We start from the raw sequence: 22,204 nt of genomic DNA, 5'->3' as shown, positions 1-22,204 counted from the left end.
TGGGCCCAACGGACATATTTCGAGATATTTCTTCTTCGTGTTGTTCTTCTTCTGCACAGCTAAGCTGGAAGTGGCATTTGCAGCTCGCAATTGTGCAGAGTTATCTCAAAGAGAGGGGCCACGGTGTTTCTGTATCTCTATTATGTTGGTGCGGCTTCGGAACTTTTAAATATCTTGATATATCTCGAGAACTACGAATCTGATCAGAAAATATCATAGAAGATAAAAAGTAGGAAACTTAATTCTCTACAAAAAAGGTCTCTTAACGGTTTGCAATAGCTCGCTTTGTTTCCGAGATACTTGCCGACTTATCTCAAGGGAAGGGGCCTGACGGACATATTTCGAGATATTTCTTCTTCTTGTTGTTCTTCTTCTGCACAGCTAAGCTGGAAGTGGCATTTGCAGCTCGCAATTGTGCAGAGTTATGTCAAAGAGTGGGGCCACGGTGTTTCTGTATCTCTATTATGTTGGTGCGGCTTCGGAACTTTTAAATATCTTGATATATCTCGAGAACTACGCATCTGATCAAAAAATATCATAGAACATAAAAAGTAGGCAACTTAATTCTCTACAAAAAAGGTCTCTTATCATTTTGCCATAGCTCGCTTCGTTTCCGAGATATTTGCAGATTTATCTCAAGGGAATGGGCCTAACGGACATATTTCGAGATATTTCTTCTTCGTGTTGTTCTTCTTCTGCCCAGCTAAGCTGGAAGTGGCATTTGCAGCTCGCAATTGTGCAGAGTTATCTCAAAGAGAGGGGCCACGGTGTTTCTGTATCTCTATTATGTTGGTGCGGCTTCGGAACTTTTAAATATCTTGATATATCTCGAGAACTACGAATCTGATCAGAAAATATCATAGAAGATAAAAAGTAGGAAACTTAATTCTCTACAAAAAAGGTCTCTTAACGGTTTGCAATAGCTCGCTTTGTTTCCGAGATACTTGCCGATTTATCTCAAGGGAAGGGGCCTGACGGACATATTTCGAGATATTTCTTCTTCTTGTTGTTCTTCTTCTGCACAGCTAAGCTGGAAGTGGCATTTGCAGCTCGCAATTGTGCAGAGTTATCTCAAAGAGTGGGGCCACGGTGTTTCTGTATCTCTATTATGTTGGTGCGGCTTCGGAACTCTTAAATATCTTGATATATCTCGAGAACTACGCATCTGATCAAAAAACATCATAGAAGATAAAAAGTAGGAAACTTAATTCTCTACAAAAAAGGTCTCTTAACGGTTTGCAATAGCTCGCTTTGTTTCCGAGATACTTGCCGATTTATCTCAAGGGAAGGGGCCTGACGGACATATTCCGAGATATTTCTTCTTCTTGTTGTTCCTCTTCTGCACAGCTAAGCTGGAAGTGGCATTTGCAGCTCGCAATAGTGCGGAGTTATCTGATAGAAAGAGGCCACGGTGTTTCTGCACCTCTATTATGTTGGTGCAGCTTCGGAACTTTTAAATATCTTGATATATCTCGAGAACTACGCATCTGATCAAAAAATATCATAGAACATAAAAAGTAGGAAACTTAATTGTCTACAAATAAGGTCTCTTAACATTTTGGCATAGCTCGCTTCGTTTCCGAGATACTTGCCGATTTATCTCAAGGGAAGGGGCCTGACGGACATATTTCGAGATATTTCTTCTTCTTGTTGTTCTTCTTCTGCACAGCTAAGCTGGAAGTGGCATTTGCAGCTCGCAATTGTGCAGAGTTATCTCAAAGAGAGGGGCCACGGTGTTTCTGTATCTCTATTATGTTGGTGCGGCTTCGGAACTTTTAAATATCTTGATATATCTCGAGAACTACGAATCTGATCAGAAAATATCATAGAAGATAAAAAGTAGGAAACTTAATTCTCTACAAAAAAGGTCTCTTAACGGTTTGCAATAGCTCGCTTTGTTTCCGAGATACTTGCCGATTTATCTCAAGGGAAGGGGCCTGACGGACATATTTCGAGATATTTCTTCTTCTTGTTGTTCTTCTTCTGCACAGCTAAGCTGGAAGTGGCATTTGCAGCTCGCAATTGTGCAGAGTTATCTCAAAGAGTGGGGCCACGGTGTTTCTGTATCTCTATTATGTTGGTGCGGCTTCGGAACTCTTAAATATCTTGATATATCTCGAGAACTACGCATCTGATCAAAAAACATCATAGAAGATAAAAAGTAGGAAACTTAATTCTCTACAAAAAAGGTCTCTTAACGGTTTGCAATAGCTCGCTTTGTTTCCGAGATACTTGCCGATTTATCTCAAGGGAAGGGGCCTGACGGACATATTCCGAGATATTTCTTCTTCTTGTTGTTCCTCTTCTGCACAGCTAAGCTGGAAGTGGCATTTGCAGCTCGCAATAGTGCGGAGTTATCTGATAGAAAGAGGCCACGGTGTTTCTGCACCTCTATTATGTTGGTGCAGCTTCGGAACTTTTAAATATCTTGATATATCTCGAGAACTACGCATCTGATCAAAAAATATCATAGAACATAAAAAGTAGGAAACTTAATTGTCTACAAATAAGGTCTCTTAACATTTTGGCATAGCTCGCTTCGTTTCCGAGATACTTGCCGATTTATCTCAAGGGAAGGGGCCTGACGGACATATTTCGAGATATTTCTTCTTCTTGTTGTTCTTCTTCTGCACAGCTAAGCTGGAAGTGGCATTTGCAGCTCGCAATTGTGCAGAGTTATCTCAAAGAGAGGGGCCACGGTGTTTCTGTATCTCTATTATGTTGGTGCGTCTTCGGAACTTTTAAATATCTTGATATATCTCGAGAACTACGAATCTGGTCAGAAAATATCATAGAAGATAAGAAGTAGGAAACTTAATTCTCTACAAAAAAGGTCTCTTAACATTTTGCCATAGCTCGCTTCGTTTCCGAGATATTTGCAGATTTATCTCAAGGTAAGGGGCCTGACGGACATATTTCGAGATATTTCTCCTTCTTGTTGTTCTTCTTCTGCACAGCTAAGCTGGAAGTGGCATTTGCAGCTCGCAATAGTGCATAGTTATCTGAAAGAAAGGGGCCACGGTGTTTCTGTATCTCCATTATGTTGGTGCGGCTTCGGAACTTTTAAATATCTCGATATATCTCGAAAACTACGCTTCTGATCAAAAAATATCATAGAACATAAATTGTAGGAAACATAATTCATTACAAAAAAGGTCTCTTAACATTTTGCCATAGCTCGCTTTGTTTCCGAGATATTTGCAGATATATCTCAAGGGAAGGGGCCTGACGGACATATTTCGAGATATTTCTTCTTCTTGTTGTTCTTCTTCTGCACAGCTAAGCTGGAAGTGGCATTTATAGCTCGCAATAGTGCAGAGTTATCTCAAAGAGAGGGGCCACGGTGTTTCTGTATCTCTATTATGTTGGTGCGGCTTCGGAACTTTTAAATATCTTGATATATCTCGAGAACTACGCATCTGATCAAAAAATATCATAGAAGATAAAAAGTAGGAAACTTAATTCTCTACAAAAAAGGTTTCTTAACATTTTCCCATAGCTGGCATCGTTTCCGAGATATTTGCAGATTTATCTCAAGGGAAGGGGCCTGACGGACATATTCCGAGATATTTCTTCTTCTTGTTGTTCCTCTTCTGCACAGCTAAGCTGGAAGTGGCATTTGCAGCTCGCAATAGTGCAGAGTTATCTCAAAGAAAGAGGCCACGGTGTTTCTGCACCTCTATTATGTTGGTGCAGCTTCGGAACTTTTAAATATCTTGATATATCTCGAGAACTACGCATCTGATCAAAAAATATCATAGAACATAAAAAGTAGGCAACTTAATTCTCTACAAAAAAGGTCTCTTATCATTTTGCCATAGCTCGCTTCGTTTCCGAGATATTTGCAGATTTATCTCAAGGGAATGGGCCTAACGGACATATTTCGAGATATTTCTTCTTCGTGTTGTTCTTCTTCTGCACAGCTAAGCTGGAAGTGGCATTTGCAGCTCGCAATTGTGCAGAGTTATCTCAAAGAGAGGGGCCACGGTGTTTCTGTATCTCTATTATGTTGGTGCGGCTTCGGAACTTTTAAATATCTTGATATATCTCGAGAACTACGAATCTGATCAGAAAATATCATAGAAGATAAAAAGTAGGAAACTTAATTCTCTACAAAAAAGGTCTCTTAACGGTTTGCAATAGCTCGCTTTGTTTCCGAGATACTTGCCGATTTATCTCAAGGGAAGGGGCCTGACGGACATATTTCGAGATATTTCTTCTTCTTGTTGTTCTTCTTCTGCACAGCTAAGCTGGAAGTGGCATTTGCAGCTCGCAATTGTGCAGAGCTATGTCAAAGAGTGGGGCCACGGTGTTTCTGTATCTCTATTATGTTGGTGCGGCTTCGGAACTTTTAAATATCTTGATATATCTCGAGAACTACGCATCTGATCAAAAAATATCATAGAACATAAAAAGTAGGCAACTTAATTCTCTACAAAAAAGGTCTCTTATCATTTTGCCATAGCTCGCTTCGTTTCCGAGATATTTGCAGATTTATCTCAAGGGAATGGGCCTAACGGACATATTTCGAGATATTTCTTCTTCGTGTTGTTCTTCTTCTGCACAGCTAAGCTGGAAGTGGCATTTGCAGCTCGCAATTGTGCAGAGTTATCTCAAAGAGAGGGGCCACGGTGTTTCTGTATCTCTATTATGTTGGTGCGGCTTCGGAACTTTTAAATATCTTGATATATCTCGAGAACTACGAATCTGATCAGAAAATATCATAGAAGATAAAAAGTAGGAAACTTAATTCTCTACAAAAAAGGTCTCTTAACGGTTTGCAACAGCTCGCTTTGTTTCCGAGATACTTGCCGATTTATCTCAAGGGAAGGGGCCTGACGGACATATTTCGAGATATTTCTTCTTCTTGTTGTTCTTCTTCTGCACAGCTAAGCTGGAAGTGGCATTTGCAGCTCGCAATTGTGCAGAGTTATCTCAAAGAGTGGGGCCACGGTGTTTCTGTATCTCTATTATGTTGGTGCGGCTTCGGAACTTTTAAATATCTTGATATATCTCGAGAACTACGAATCTGGTCAGAAAATATCATAGAAGATAAAAAGTAGGAAACTTAATTCTCTACAAAAAAGGTCTCTTAACATTTTGCCATAGCTCGCTTCGTTTCCGAGATATTTGCAGATTTATCTCAAGGTAAGGGGCCTGACGGACATATTTCGAGATATTTCTTCTTCTTGTTGTTCTTCTTCTGCACAGCTAAGCTGGAAGTGGCATTTGCAGCTCGCAATTGTGCAGAGTTATCTCAAAGAGTGGGGCCACGGTGTTTCTGTATCTCTATTATGTTGGTGCGGCTTCGGAACTTTTAAATATCTTGATATATCTCGAGAACTACGAATCTGGTCAGAAAATATCATAGAAGATAAAAAGTAGGAAACTTAATTCTCTACAAAAAAGGTCTCTTAACATTTTGCCATAGCTCGCTTCGTTTCCGAGATATTTGCAGATTTATCTCAAGGTAAGGGGCCTGACGGACATATTTCGAGATATTTCTTCTTCTTGTTGTTCTTCTTCTGCACAGCTAAGCTGGAAGTGGCATTTGCAGCTCGCAATAGTGCATAGTTATCTGAAAGAAAGGGGCCACGGTGTTTCTGTATCTCTATTATGTTGGTGCGGCTTCGGAACTTTTAAATATCTCGATATATCTCGAAAACTACGCTTCTGATCAAAAAATATCATAGAACATAAATTGTAGGAAGCATAATTCTCTACAAAAAAGGTCTCTTAACATTTTGCCATAGCTCGCTTTGTTTCCGAGATATTTGCAGATATATCTCAAGGGAAGGGGCCTGACGGACATATTTCGAGATATTTCTTCTTCTTGTTGTTCTTCTTCTGCACAGCTAAGCTGGAACTGGCATTTACAGCTCGCAATAGTGCAGAGTTATCTCAAAGAAAGGGGCCACGGTGTTTCTGTATCTCTATTATGTTGGTGCGGCTTCGGAACTTTTAAATATCTTGATATATCTCGAGAACTACGCATCTGATCAAAAAACATCATAGAAGATAAAAAGTAGGAAACTTAATTCTCTACAAAAAAGGTTTCTTAACATTTTCCCATAGCTGGCATCGTTTCCGAGATATTTGCAGATTTATCTCAAGGGAAGGGGCCTGACGGACATATTCCGAGATATTTCTTCTTCTTGTTGTTCCTCTTCTGCACAGCTAAGCTGGAAGTGGCATTTGCAGCTCGCAATAGTGCGGAGTTATCTCATAGAAAGAGGCCACGGTGTTTCTGCACCTCTATTATGTTGGTGCAGCTTCGGAACTTTTAAATATCTTGATATATCTCGAGAACTACGCATCTGATCAAAAAATATCATAGAACATAAAAAGTAGGAAACTTAATTGTCTACAAATAAGGTCTCTTAACATTTTGGCATAGCTCGCTTCGTTTCCGAGATACTTGCCGATTTATCTCAAGGGAAGGGGCCTGACGGACATATTTCGAGATATTTCTTCTTTTTGTTGTTCTTCTTCTGCACAGCTAAGCTGGAAGTGGCATTTGCAGCTCGCAATTGTGCAGAGTTATCTCAAAGAGAGGGGCCACGGTGTTTCTGTATCTCTATTATGTTGGTGCGTCTTCGGAACTTTTAAATATCTTGATATATCTCGAGAACTACGAATCTGGTCAGAAAATATCATAGAAGATAAAAAGTAGGAAACTTAATTCTCTACAAAAAAGGTCTCTTAACATTTTGCCATAGCTCGCTTCGTTTCCGAGATATTTGCAGATATATCTCAAGGTAAGGGGCCTGACGGACATATTTCGAGATATTTCTTCTTCTTGTTGTTCTTCTTCTGCACAGCTAAGCTGGAAGTGGCATTTGCAGCTCGCAATAGTGCATAGTTATCTGAAAGAAAGGGGCCACGGTGTTTCTGTATCTCTATTATGTTGGTGCGGCTTCGGAACTTTTAAATATCTCGATATATCTCGAAAACTACGCTTCTGATCAAAAAATATCATAGAACGTAAATTGTAGGAAACATAATTCATTACAAAAAAGGTCTCTTAACATTTTGCCATAGCTCGCTTTGTTTCCGAGATATTTGCAGATATATCTCAAGGGAAGGGGCCTGACGGACATATTTCGAGATATTTCTTCTTCTTGTTGTTCTTCTTCTGCACAGCTAAGCTGGAAGTGGCATTTATAGCTCGCAATAGTGCAGAGTTATCTCAAAGAAAGGGGCCACGGTGTTTCTGTATCTCTATTATGTTGGTGCGGCTTCGGAACTTTTAAATATCTTGATATATCTCGAGAACTACGCATCTGATCAAAAAATATCATAGAAGATAAAAAGTAGGAAACTTAATTCTCTACAAAAAAGGTTTCTTAACATTTTCCCATAGCTGGCATCGTTTCCGAGATATTTGCAGATTTATCTCAAGGGAAGGGGCCTGACGGACATATTCCGAGATATTTCTTCTTCTTGTTGTTCCTCTTCTGCACAGCTAAGCTGGAAGTGGCATTTGCAGCTCGCAATAGTGCAGAGTTATCTCAAAGAAAGAGGCCACGGTGTTTCTGCACCTCTATTATGTTGGTGCGGCTTCGGAACTTTTAAATATCTTGATATATCTCGAGAACTACGCATCTGATCAAAAAATATCATAGAAGATAAAAAGTAGGAAACTTAATTCTCTACAAAAAAGGTTTCTTAACATTTTCCCATAGCTGGCATCGTTTCCGAGATATTTGCAGATTTATCTCAAGGGAAGGGGCCTGACGGACATATTCCGAGATATTTCTTCTTCTTGTTGTTCCTCTTCTGCACAGCTAAGCTGGAAGTGGCATTTGCAGCTCGCAATAGTGCAGAGTTATCTCAAAGAAAGAGGCCACGGTGTTTCTGCACCTCTATTATGTTGGTGCAGCTTCGGAACTTTTAAATATCTTGATATATCTCGAGAACTACGCATCTGATCAAAAAATATCATAGAACATAAAAAGTAGGCAACTTAATTCTCTACAAAAAAGGTCTCTTATCATTTTGCCATAGCTCGCTTCGTTTCCGAGATATTTGCAGATTTATCTCAAGGGAATGGGCCTAACGGACATATTTCGAGATATTTCTTCTTCTTGTTGTTCTTCTTCTGCACAGCTAAGCTGGAAGTGGCATTTGCGGCTCGCACTACTGCAGAGTTATCTCAAAGAAAGGGGCCACGGTGTTTCTGTATCTCTATTATGTTGGTGCGGCTTCGGAACTTTTAAATATCTCGATATATCTCGAAAACTACGCTTCTGATCAAAAAATATCATAGAACATAAATTGTAGGAAACATAATTCTCTACAAAAAATGTCTCTCAACATTTTGCCATAGCTCGCTTCGTTTCCGAGATATTTGCAGATTCAGCTCAAAGGAACTGGCCTGACGGACATATTTCGAGATATTTCTTCTTCTTGTTGTTCTTCCTCTGCACAGCTAAGCTGGAAGTGGCATTTGCAGCTCGCAATAGTGCAGAGTTATCTCAAAGAAAGGGGCCACGGTGTTTCTGAATCTCTATTATGTTGGTGCGGCTTCGGAACTTTTAAATATCTTGATATATCTCGAGAACTACGCATCTGATCAAAAAATATCATAGAACATAAAAAGTAGGCAACTTAATTCTCTACAAAAAAGGTCTCTTATCATTTTGCCATAGCTCTCTTCGTTTCCGAGATATTTGCAGATTTATCTCAAGGGAAGGGGCCTGACGGACATATTTCGAGATATTTCTTCTTCTTGTTGTTCTTCTTCTGCACAGCTAAGCTGGAAGTGGCATTTGCGGCTCGCACTAGTGCAGAGTTATCTCAAAGAAAGGGGCCACGGTGTTTCTGTATCTCTATTATGTTGGTGCGGCTTCGGAACTTTTAAATATCTTGATATATCTCGAGAACTACCCGTCTGATCAAAAAATATCATAGAACATAAAAAGTAGGAAACTCAATTCTCTACAAAAAAGTTCTCTTAACATTTTGCAATAGCTCGCTTCGTTTCCGAGATATTTGCAGATTTATCTCAAGGGAAGGGGCCTGACGGACATATTTCGAGATATTTCTTCTTCTTGTTGTTCTTCTTCTGCACAGCTAAGCTGGAAGTGGCATTTGCGGCTCGCACTAGTGCAGAGTTATCTCAAAGAAAGGGGCCACGGTGTTTCTGTATCTCTATTATGTTGGTGCGGCTTCGGAACTTTTAAATATCTTGATATATCTCGAGAACTACGCGTCTGATCAAAAAATATCATAGAAGATAAAAAGTAGGAAACTCAATTCTGTACAAAAAAGGTCTCTTAACATTTTGCAATAGCTCGCTTCGTTTCCGAGATATTTGCAGATTTATCTCAAGGGAAGGGGCCTGACGGACATATTTCGAGATATTTCTTCTTCTTGTTGTTCTTCCTCTGCACAGCTAAGCTGGAAGTGGCATTTGCAGCTCGCAATAGTGCAGAGTTATCTCAAAGAAAGGGGCCACGGTGTTTCTGTATCTCTATTATGTTGGTGCGGCTTCGGAACTTTTAAATATCTTGATATATCTCGAGAACTACGCATCTGATCAAAAAATATCATAGAACATAAAAAGTAGGCAACTTATTTCTCTACAAAAAAGGTCTCTTATCATTTTGCCATAGCTCTCTTCGTTTCCGAGATATTTGCAGATTTATCTCAAGGGAAGGGGCCTGACGGACATATTTCGAGATATTTCTTCTTCTTGTTGTTCTTCTTCTGCACAGCTAAGCTGGAAGTGGCATTTGCAGCTCGCTATAGTGCAGAGTTATCTCAAAGAAAGGGGCCACGGTGTTTCTGTATCTCTATTATGTTGGTGCGGCTTCGGAACTTTTAAATATCTCGATATATCTCGAGAACTACGCATCTGATCAAAAAATATCATAGAAGATAACTTGTAGGAGACATAATTCTCTACAAAAAAGGTCTCTTAACATTTTGCCATAGCTCGCTTCGTTTCCGAGATATTTGCAGATATATCTCAAGGAAAGGGGCCTGACGGACATATTTCGAGATATTTCTTCTTCTTGTTGTTCTTCTTCTGCACAGCTAAACTGGAAGTGGCATTTCCAGCTCGCAATAGTGCAGAGTTATCTGAAAGAAAAGGGCCACGGTGTTTCTGTATCTCCATTATGTTGGTGCGGCTTCGGAACTTTTAAATATCTTGATATATCTCGAGAACTACGCATCTGATCAAAAAATATCATAGAACATAAAAAGTAGGAAACTTAATTCTCTACAAAAAAGGTCTCTTAACATTTTGCCATAGCTCGCTTCATTTCCGAGATATTTGCAGATTTATCTCAAGGGAAGGGGCCTGACGGACATATTTCGAGATATTTCTTCTTCTTGTTGTTCTTCTTCTGCACAGCTAAGCTGGAAGTGGCATTTGCGGCTCGCACTAGTGCAGAGTTATCTCAAAGAAAGGGGCCTCGGTGTTTCTGTATCTCTATTATGTTGGTGCGGCTTCGGAACTTTTAAATATCTCGATATATCTCGAAAACTACGCTTCTGATCAAAAAATATCATAGAACATAAATTGTAGGAAACTTAATTCTCTACAAAAAAGGTCTCTAAACATTTTGCCATAGCTCGCTTCGTTTCCGAGATATTTGCAGATTTATCTCAAGGGAAGGGGCCTGACGGACATATTTCGAGATATTTCTTCTTCTTGTTGTTCTTCTTCTGCACAGCTAAGCTGGAAGTGGCATTTGCGGCTCGCACTAGTGCAGAGTTATCTCGAAGAAAGGGGCCACGATGTTTCTGTATCTCTATTATGTTGGTGCGGCTTCGGAACTTTTAAATATCTTGATATATCTCGAGAACTACGCATCTGATCAAAAAATATCATAGAAGATAAAAAGTAGGAAACTTAATTCTCTACAAAAAAGTTCTCTTAAGATTTTGCCATAGTTCGCTTCGTTTCCGAGATATTTGCAGATTTATCTCAAGGGAAGGGGCCTGACGGACATATTTCGAGATATTTCTTCTTCTTGTTGTTCTTCCTCTGCACAGCTAAGCTGGAAGTGGCATTTGCAGCTGGCAATAGTGCAGAGTTATCTCAAAGAAGGGGGCCACGGTGTTTCTGTATCTCTATTATGTTGGTGCGGCTTCGGAACTTTTAAATATCTTGATATATCTCGAGAACTACGCATCTGGTCGAAAAATATCATAGAACATAAATTGTAGGAAACATAATTCTCTACAAAAAACGTCTCTTAACATTTTGCCATAGCTCGCTTCGTTTACGAGATATTTGCAGATTCAGCTCAAAGGAACGGGCCTGACGGACATATTTCGAGATATTTCTTCTTCTTGTTGTTCTTCTTCTGCACAGCTAAGCTGGAAGTGGCATTTGCAGCTCGCAATAGTGCAGAGTAATCTCAAAGAAAGGGGCCACGGTGTTTCTGTATCTCTATTATGTTGGTGCGGCTTCGGAACTTTTAAATATCTTGATATATCTCGAGAACTACGCATCTGATCAAAAAATATCATAGAACATAAAAAGTAGGAAGCTTAATTCTCTACAAAAAAGGTCTCTTAACATTTTGCCATAGCTCGCTTCGTTTCCGAGATATTTGCAGATTTATCTCAAGGGAAGGGGCCTGACGGACATATTTCGAGATATTTCTTCTTCTGCACAGCTAAGCTGGAAGTGGCATTTGCGGCTCGCACTAGTGCAGAGTTATCTCGAAGAAAGGGGCCACGGTGTTTCTGTATCTCTATTATGTTGGTGCGGCTTCGGAACTTTTAAATATCTTGATATATCTCGAGAACTACGCATCTGATCAAAAAATATCATAGAACATAAAAAGTAGGAAACTTAATTCTCTACAAAAAAGGTCTCTTAACATTTTGCCATAGCTCGCTTCGTTTCCGAGATATTTGCAGATTTATCTCAAGGGAAGGGGCCTGACGGACATATTTCGAGATATTTCTTCTTCTTGTTGTTCTTCCTCTGCACAGCTAAGCTGGAAGTGGCATTTGCAGCTCGCAATAGTGCAGAGTAATCTCAAAGAAAGGGGCCACGGTGTTTCTGTATCTCTATTATGTTGGTGCGGCTTCGGAACTTTTAAATATCTTGATATATCTCGAGAACTACGCATCTGATCAAAAAATATCATACAACATAAAAAGTAGGAAACTTAATTCTCTACAAAAAAGGTCCCTTAACATTTTGCCATAGCTCGCTTCGTTTCCGAGATATTTGCAGATTTATCTCAAGGGAAGGGGCCTGACGGACATATTTCGAGATATTTCTTCTTCTTGTTGTTCTTCTTCTGCACAGCTAAGCTGTAAGTGGCATTTGCGGCTCGCACTAGTGCAGAGTTATCTCGAAGAAAGGGGCCACGGTGTTTCTGTATCTCTATTATGTTGGTGCGGCTTCGGAACTTTTAAATATCTTGATATATCTCGAGAACTACGCATCTGATCAAAAAATATCATAGAACATAAATTGTAGGAAACATAATTCTCTACAAAAAACGTCTCTTAACATTTTGCCATAGCTCGCTTCGTTTCCGAGATATTTGCAGATTCAGGTCAAAGGAACGGGCCTGACGGACATATTTCGAGATATTTCTTCTTCTTGTTGTTCTTCTTCTGCACAGCTAAGCTGTAAGTGGCATTTGCGGCTCGCACTAGTGCAGAGTTATCTCGAAGAAAGGGGCCACGGTGTTTCTGTATCTCTATTATGTTGGTGCGGCTTCGGAACTTTTAAATATCTTGATATATCTCGAGAACTACGCATCTGATCAAAAAATATCATAGAACATAAATTGTAGGAAACATAATTCTCTACAAAAAACGTCTCTTAACATTTTGTCATAGCTCGCTTCGTTTCCGAGATATTTGCAGATTCAGCTCAAAGGAACGGGCCTGACGGACATATTTCGAGATATTTCTTCTTCTTGTTGTTCTTCTTCTGCACAGCTAAGCTGGAAGTGGCATTTGCAGCTCGCAATAGTGCAGAGTAATCTCAAAGAAAGGGGCCACGGTGTTTCTGTATCTCTATTATGTTGGTGCGGCTTCGGAACTTTTAAATATCTTGATATATCTCGAGAACTACGCATCTGATCAAAAAATATCATAGAACATAAAAAGTAGGAAACTTAATTCTCTACAAAAAAGGTCTCTTAACATTTTGCCATAGCTCGCTTCGTTTCCGAGATATTTGCAGATTTATCTCAAGGGAAGGGGCCTGACGGACATATTTCGAGATATTTCTTCTTCTTGTTGTTCTTCCTCTGCACAGCTAAGCTGGAAGTGGCATTTGCAGCTCGCAATAGTGCAGAGTAATCTCAAAGAAAGGGGCCACGGTGTTTCTGTATCTCTATTATGTTGGTGCGGCTTCGGAACTTTTAAATATCTTGATATATCTCGAGAACTACGCATCTGATCAAAAAATATCATAGAACATAAAAAGTAGGAAACTTAATTCTCTACAAAAAAGGTCCCTTAACATTTTGCCATAGCTCGCTTCGTTTCCGAGATATTTGCAGATTTATCTCAAGGGAAGGGGCCTGACGGACATATTTCGAGATATTTCTTCTTCTTGTTGTTCTTCTTCTGCACAGCTAAGCTGGAAGTGGCATTTGCGGCTCGCACTAGTGCAGAGTTATCTCGAAGAAAGGGGCCACGGTGTTTCTGTATCTCTATTATGTTGGTGCGGCTTCGGAACTTTTAAATATCTTGATATATCTCGAGAACTACGCATCTGATCAAAAAATATCATAGAACCTAAAAAGTAGGAAACTTAATTCTCTACAAAAAAGTTCTTTTAAGATTTTGCCATAGCTCGCTTCGTTTCCGAGATATTTGCAGATTTATCTCAAGGGAAGGGGCCTGACGGACATACTTCGAGATATTTCTTCTTCTTGTTGTTCTTCTTCTGCACAGCTAAGCTGGAAGTGGCATTTGCGGCTCGCACTAGTGCAGAGTTATCTCGAAGAAAGGGGCCACGGTGTTTCTGTATCTCTATTATGTTGGTGCGGCTTCGGAACTTTTAAATATCTTGATATATCTCGAGAACTACGCATCTGATCAAAAAATATCATAGAACATAAAAAGTAGGAAACTTAATTCACTACAAAAAAGGTCTCTTAACATTTTGCCATAGCTCGCTTCGTTTCCGAGATATTTGCAGATTTATCTCAAGGGAAGGGGCCTGACGGACATATTTCGAGATATTTCTTCTTCTTGTTGTTCTTCTTCTGCACAGCTAAGCTGGAAGTGGCATTTGCGGCTCGCACTAGTGCAGAGTTATCTCGAAGAAAGGGGCCACGGTGTTTCTGTATCTCTATTATGTTGGTGCGGCTTCGGAACTTTTAAATATCTTGATATATCTCGAGAACTACGCATCTGATCAAAAAATATCATAGAACATAAAAAGTAGGAAACTTAATTCTCTACAAAAAAGTTCTTTTAAGATTTTGCCATAGCTCGCTTCGTTTCCGAGATATTTGCAGATTTATCTCAAGGGAAGGGGCCTGACGGACATATTTCGAGATATTTCTTCTTCTTGTTGTTCTTCTTCTGCACAGGTAAGCTGGAAGTGGCATTTGCGGCTCGCACTAGTGCAGAGTTATCTCAAAGAAAGGGGCCACGGTGTTTCTGTATCTCTATTATGTTGGTGCGGCTTCGGAACTTTTAAATATCTTGATATATCTCGAGAACTACGCATCTGATCAAAAAATATCATAGAACATAAATTGTAGGAAACATAATTCTCTACAAAAAACGTCTCTAAACATTTTGCCATAGCTCGCTTCGTTTCCGAGATATTTGCAGATTCAGCTCAAAGGAACGGGCCTGACGGACATATTTCGAGATATTTCTTCTTCTTGTTGTTCTTCTTCTGCACAGCTAAGCTGGAAGTGGCATTTGCAGCTCGCAATAGTGCAGAAAAATCTCAAAGAAAGGGGCCACGGTGTTTCTGTATCTCTATTATGTTGGTGCGGCTTCGGAACTTTTAAATATCTTGATATATCTCGAGAACTACGCATCTGATCAAAAAATATCATAGAACATAGAAAGTAGGAAACTTAATTCTCTACAAAAAAGGTCCCTTAACATTTTGCCATAGCTCGCTTCGTTTCCGAGATATTTGCAGATTTATCTCAAGGGAAGGGGCCTGACGGACATATTTCGAGATATTTCTTCTTCTTGTTGTTCTTCTTCTGCACAGCTAAGCTGGAAGTGGCATTTGCGGCTCGCACTAGTGCAGAGTTATCTCGAAGAAAGGGGCCACGGTGTTTCTGTATCTCTATTATGTTGGTGCGGCTTCGGAACTTTTAAATATCTTGATATATCTCGAGAACTACGCATCTGATCAAAAAATATCATAGAACATAAAAAGTAGGAAACTTAATTCTCTACAAAAAAGTTCTCTTAAGATTTTGCCATAGCTCGCTTCGTTTCCGAGATATTTGCAGATTTATCTCAAGGGAAGGGGCCTGACGGACATATTTCGAGATATTTCTTCTTCTTGTTGTTCTTCTTCTGCACAGCTAAGCTGGAAGTGGCATTTGCGGCTCGCACTAGTGCAGAGTTATCTCAAAGAAAGGGGCCACGGTGTTTCTGTATCTCTATTATGTTGGTGCGGCTTCGGAACTTTTAAATATCTTGATATATCTCGAGAACTACGCATCTGATCAAAAAATATCATAGAACATAAATTGTAGGAAACATAATTCTCTACAAAAAACGTCTCTAAACATTTTGCCATAGCTCGCTCCGTTTCCGAGATATTTGCAGATTCAGCTCAAAGGAACGGGCCTGACGGACATATTTCGAGATATTTCTTCTTCTTGTTGTTCTTCTTCTGCACAGCTAAGCTGGAAGTGGCATTTGCGGCTCGCACTAGTGCAGAGTTATCTCGAAGAAAGGGGCCACGGTGTTTCTGTATCTCTATTATGTTGGTGCGGCTTCGGAACTTTTAAATATCTTGATATATCTCGAGAACTACGCATCTGATCAAAAAATATCATAGAACATAAAAAGTAGGAAACTTAATTCTCTACAAAAAAGGTCTCTTAACATTTTGCCATAGCTCACTTCGTTTCCGAGATATTTGCAGATTTATCTCAAGGGAAGGGGCCTGACGGACATATTTCGAGATATTTCTTCTTCTTGTTGTTCTTCTACTGCACAGCTAAGCTGGAAGTGGCATTTGCGGCTCGCACTAGTGCAGAGTTATCTCGAAGAAAGGGGCCACGGTGTTTCTGTATCTCTATTATGTTGGTGCGGCTTCGGAACTTTTAAATATCTTGATATATCTCGAGAACTACGCATCTGATCAAAAAATATCATAGAACATAAAAAGTAGGAAGCTTAATTCTCTACAAAAAAGGTCTCTTAACATTTTGCCATAGCTCGCTTCGTTTCCGAGATATTTGCAGATTTATCTCAAGGGAAGGGGCCTGACGGACATATTTCGAGATATTTCTTCTTCTTGTTGTTCTTCTTCTGCACAGCTAAGCTGGAAGTGGCATTTGCGGCTCGCACTAGTGCAGAGTTATCTCGAAGAAAGGGGCCACGGTGTTTCTGTATCTCTATTATGTTGGTGCGGCTTCGGAACTTTTAAATATCTTGATATATCTCGAGAACTACGCATCTGATCAAAAAATATCATAGAACATAAAAAGTAGGAAACTTAATTCTCTACAAAAAAGTTCTCTTAAGATTTTGCCATAGTTCGCTTCGTTTCCGAGATATTTGCAGATTTATCTCAAGGGAAGGGGCCTGACGGACATATTTCGAGATATTTCTCCTTCTTATTGTTCTTCCTCTGCACAGCTAAGCTGGAAGTGGCATTTGCAGCTCGCAATAGTGCAGAGTAATCTCAAAGAAAGGGGCCACGGTGTTTCTGTATCTCTATTATGTTGGTGCGGCTTCGGAACTTTTAAATATCTTGATATATCTCGAGAACTACGCATCTGATCAAAAAATATCATAGAACATAAAAAGTAGGAAACTTAATTCTCTACAAAAAAGGTCCCTTAACATTTTGCCATAGCTCGCTTCGTTTCCGAGATATTTGCAGATTTATCTCAAGGGAAGGGGCCTGACGGACATATTTCGAGATATTTCTTCTTCTTGTTGTTCTTCTTCTGCACAGCTAAGCTGGAAGTGGCATTTGCGGCTCGCACTAGTGCACAGTTATCTCGAAGAAAGGGGCCACGGTGTTTCTGTATCTCTATTATGTTGGTGCGGCTTCGGAACTTTTAAATATCTTGATATATCTCGAGAACTACGCATCTGATCAAAAAATATCATAGAACATAAAAAGTAGGAAACTTCATTCTCTACAAAAAAGTTCTCTTAAGATTTTGCCATAGCTCGCTTCGTTTCCGAGATATTTGCAGATTTATCTCAAGGGAAGGGGCCTGACGGACATATTTCGAGATATTTCTTCTTCTTGTTGTTCTTCCTCTGCACAGCTAAGCTGGAAGTGGCATTTGCAGCTCGCAATAGTGCAGAGTAATCTCAAAGAAAGGGGCCACGGTGTTTCTGTATCTCTATTATGTTGGTGCGGCTTCGGAACTTTTAAATATCTTGATATATCTCGAGAACTACGCATCTGATCAAAAAATATCGTAGAACATAAAAAGTAGGAAACTTAATTCTCTACAAAAAAGGTCTCTTAACATTTTGCCATAGCTCGCTTCGTTTCCGAGATATTTGCAGATTTATCTCAAGGGAAGGGGCCTGACGGACATATTTCGAGATATTTCTTCTTCTTGTTGTTCTTCTTCTGCACAGCTAAGCTGGAAGTGGCATTTGCGGCTCGCACTAGTGCAGAGTTATCTCGAAGAAAGGGGCCACGGTGTTTCTGTATCTCTATTATGTTGGTGCGGCTTCGGAACTTTTAAATATCTTGATATATCTCGAGAACTACGCATCTGATCAAAAAATATCATAGAACATAAATTGTAGGAAACATAATTCTCTACAAAAAACGTCTCTTAACATTTTGCCATAGCTCGCTTCGTTTCCGAGATATTTGCAGATTCAGCTCAAAGCAACGGGCCTGACGGACATATTTCGAGATATTTCTTCTTCTTGTTGTTCTTCTTCTGCACAGCTAAGCTGGAAGTGGCATTTGCAGCTCGCAATAGTGCAGAGTAATCTCAAAGAAAGGGGCCACGGTGTTTCTGTATCTCTATTATGTTGGTGCGGCTTCGGAACTTTTAAATATCTTGATATATCTCGAGAACTACGCATCTGATCAAAAAATATCATAGAACATAAAAAGTAGGAAACATAATTCTCTACAAAAAAGGTCTCTTAACATTTTGGCATAGCTCGCTTCGTTTCCGAGATATTTGCAGATTTATCTCAAGGAAAGGGGCCTGACGGACATATTTCGAGATATTTCTTCTTCTTGTTGTTCTTCTTCTGCACAGCTAAGCTGGAAGTGGCATTTGCGGCTCGCACTAGTGCAGAGTTATCTCGAAGAAAGGGGCCACGGTGTTTCTATATCTCTATTATGTTGGTGCGGCTTCGGAACTTTTAAATATCTTGATATATCTCGAGAACTACGCATCTGATCAAAAAATATAATAGAACATAAAAAGTAGGAAACTTAATTCTCTACAAAAAAGGTCTCTTAACATTTTGCCATAGCTCGCTTCGTTTCCGAGATATTTGCAGATTTATCTCAAGGGAAGGGGCCTGACGGACATATTTCGAGATATTTCTTCTTCTTGTTGTTCTTCCTCTGCACAGCTAAGCTGGAAGTGGCATTTGCAGCTCGCAATAGTGCAGAGTAATCTCAAAGAAAGGGGCCACGGTGTTTCTGTATCTCTATTATGTTGGTGCGGCTTCGGAACTTTTAAATATCTTGATATATCTCGAGAACTACGCATCTGATCAAAAAATAACATAGAACATAAATTGTAGGAAACATAATTCTCTACAAAAAACGTCTCTTAACATTTTGCCATAGCTCGCTTCGTTTCCGAGATATTTGCAGATTCAGCTCAAAGCAACGGGCCTGACGGACATATTTCGAGATATTTCTTCTTCTTGTTGTTCTTCTTCTGCACAGCTAAGCTGGAAGTGGCATTTGCAGCTCGCAATAGTGCAGAGTAATCTCAAAGAAAGGGGCCACGGTGTTTCTGTATCTCTATTATGTTGGTGCGGCTTCGGAACTTTTAAATATCTTGATATATCTCGAGAACTACGCATCTGATCAAAAAATATCATAGAACATAAAAAGTAGGAAACATAATTCTCTACAAAAAAGGTCTCTTAACATTTTGGCATAGCTCGCTTCGTTTCCGAGATATTTGCAGATTTATCTCAAGGAAAGGGGCCTGACGGACATATTTCGAGATATTTCTTCTTCTTGTTGTTCTTCTTCTGCACAGCTAAGCTGGAAGTGGCATTTGCGGCTCGCACTAGTGCAGAGTTATCTCGAAGAAAGGGGCCACGGTGTTTCTATATCTCTATTATGTTGGTGCGGCTTCGGAACTTTTAAATATCTTGATATATCTCGAGAACTACGCATCTGATCAAAAAATATCATAGAACATAAAAAGTAGGAAACTTAATTCTCTACAAAAAAGGTCTCTTAACATTTTGCCATAGCTCGCTTCGTTTCCGAGATATTTGCTGATTTATCTCAAGGGAAGGGGCCTGACGGACATATTTCGAGATATTTCTTCTTCTTGTTGTTCTTCTTCTGCACAGCTAAGCTGGAAGTGGCATTTGCGGCTCGCACTAGTGCAGAGTTATCTCGAAGAAAGGGGCCACGGTGTTTCTGTATCTCTATTATGTTGGTGCGGCTTCGGAACTTTTAAATATCTTGATATATCTCGAGAACTACGCATCTGATCAAAAAAGATCATAGAACATAAAAAGTAGGAAACTTAATTCTCTACAAAAAAGTTCTCTTAAGATTTTGCCATAGCTCGCTTCGTTTCCGAGATATTTGCAGATTTATCTCAAGGGAAGGGGCCTGACGGACATATTTCGAGATATTTCTTCTTCTTGTTGTTCTTCTTCTGCACAGCTAAGTTGGAAGTGGCATTTGCGGCTCGCACTAGTGCAGAGTTATCTCGAAGAAAGGGGCCACGGTGTTTCTGTATCTCTATTATGTTGGTGCGGCTTCGGAACTTTTAAATATCTTGATATATCTCGAGAACTACGCATCTGATCAAAAAATATCATAGAACATAAAAAGTAGGAAACTTAATTCTCTACAAAAAAGGTCTCTTAACATTTTGCCATAGCTCGCTTCGTTTCCGAGATATTTGCAGATTTATCTCAAGGGAAGGGGCCTGACGGACTATTTCGAGATATTTCTTCTTCTTGTTGTTCTTCTTCTGCACAGCTAAGTTGGAAGTGGCATTTGCGGCTCGCACTAGTGCAGAGTTATCTCAAAGAAAGGGGCCACGGTGTTTCTGTATCTCTATTATGTTGGTGCGGCTTCGGAACTTTTAAATATCTTGATATATCTCGAGAACTACGCATCTGATCAAAAAATATCATAGAACATAAAAAGTAGGAAACTTAATTCTCTACAAAAAAGGTCTCTTAACATTTTGCCATAGCTCGCTTCGTTTCCGAGATATTTGCAGATTTATCTCAAGGGAAGGGGCCTGACGGACTATTTCGAGATATTTCTTCTTCTTGTTGTTCTTCTTCTGCACAGCTAAGTTGGAAGTGGCATTTGCGGCTCGCACTAGTGCAGAGTTATCTCAAAGAAAGGGGCCACGGTGTTTCTGTATCTCTATTATGTTGGTGCGGCTTCGGAACTTTTAAATATCTTGATATATCTCGAGAACTACGCATCTGATCAAAAAATATCATAGAACATAAAAAATAGGAAACTTAATTCTCTACAAAAAAGGTCTCTTTACATTTTGCCATAGCTCGCTTCGTTTCCGAGATATTTGCAGATTTATCTCAAGGGAAGGGGCCTGACGGACATATTTCGAGATATTTCTTCTTCCTGTTCTTCTTCTGCACAGCTAAGCTGGAAGTGGCATTTGCGGCTCGCACTAGTGCAGAGTTATCTCGAAGAAAGGGGCCACGGTGTTTCTGTATCTCTATTATGTTGGTGCGGCTTCGGAACTTTTAAATATCTTGATATATCTCGAGAACTACGCATCTGATCAAAAAATATCATAGAACATAAAAAGTAGGAAACTTAATTCTCTACAAAAAAGTTCTCTTAAGATTTTGCCATAGCTCGCTTCGTTTCCGAGATATTTGCAGATTTATCTCAAGGGAAGGGGCCTGACGGACATATTTCGAGATATTTCTTCTTCTTGTTGTTCTTCTTCTGCACAGCTAAGTTGGAAGTGGCATTTGCGGCTCGCACTAGTGCAGAGTTATCTCGAAGAAAGGGGCCACGGTGTTTCTGTATCTCTATTATGTTGGTGCGGCTTCGGAACTTTTAAATATCTTGATATATCTCGAGAACTACGCATCTGATCAAAAAATATCATAGAACATAAAAAGTAGGAAACTTAATTCTCTACAAAAAAGGTCTCTTAACATTTTGCCATAGCTCGCTTCGTTTCCGAGATATTTGCAGATTTATCTCAAGGGAAGGGGCCTGACGGACTATTTCGAGATATTTCTTCTTCTTGTTGTTCTTCTTCTGCACAGCTAAGTTGGAAGTGGCATTTGCGGCTCGCACTAGTGCAGAGTTATCTCAAAGAAAGGGGCCACGGTGTTTCTGTATCTCTATTATGTTGGTGCGGCTTCGGAACTTTTAAATATCTTGATATATCTCGAGAACTACGCATCTGATCAAAAAATATCATAGAACATAAAAAGTAGGAAACTTAATTCTCTACAAAAAAGGTCTCTTAACATTTTGCCATAGCTCGCTTCGTTTCCGAGATATTTGCAGATTTATCTCAAGGGAAGGGGCCTGACGGACTATTTCGAGATATTTCTTCTTCTTGTTGTTCTTCTTCTGCACAGCTAAGTTGGAAGTGGCATTTGCGGCTCGCACTAGTGCAGAGTTATCTCAAAGAAAGGGGCCACGGTGTTTCTGTATCTCTATTATGTTGGTGCGGCTTCGGAACTTTTAAATATCTTGATATATCTCGAGAACTACGCATCTGATCAAAAAATATCATAGATCATAAATAGTAGGAAACTTAATTCTCTACAAAAAAGGTCCCTCAACATTTTGCCATAGCTCGCTTCGTTTCCGAGATATTTGCACATTTATCTCACGGGAAGCGGCCTA

The sequence above is a fragment of the Osmia lignaria genome, unplaced genomic scaffold, assembly GCF_051020975.1.
Source record: "Osmia lignaria lignaria isolate PbOS001 unplaced genomic scaffold, iyOsmLign1 scaffold0006, whole genome shotgun sequence".
Taxonomy (NCBI): domain Eukaryota; kingdom Metazoa; phylum Arthropoda; class Insecta; order Hymenoptera; family Megachilidae; genus Osmia; species Osmia lignaria.
Note: the sequence above shows the minus strand (reverse complement) of the source record.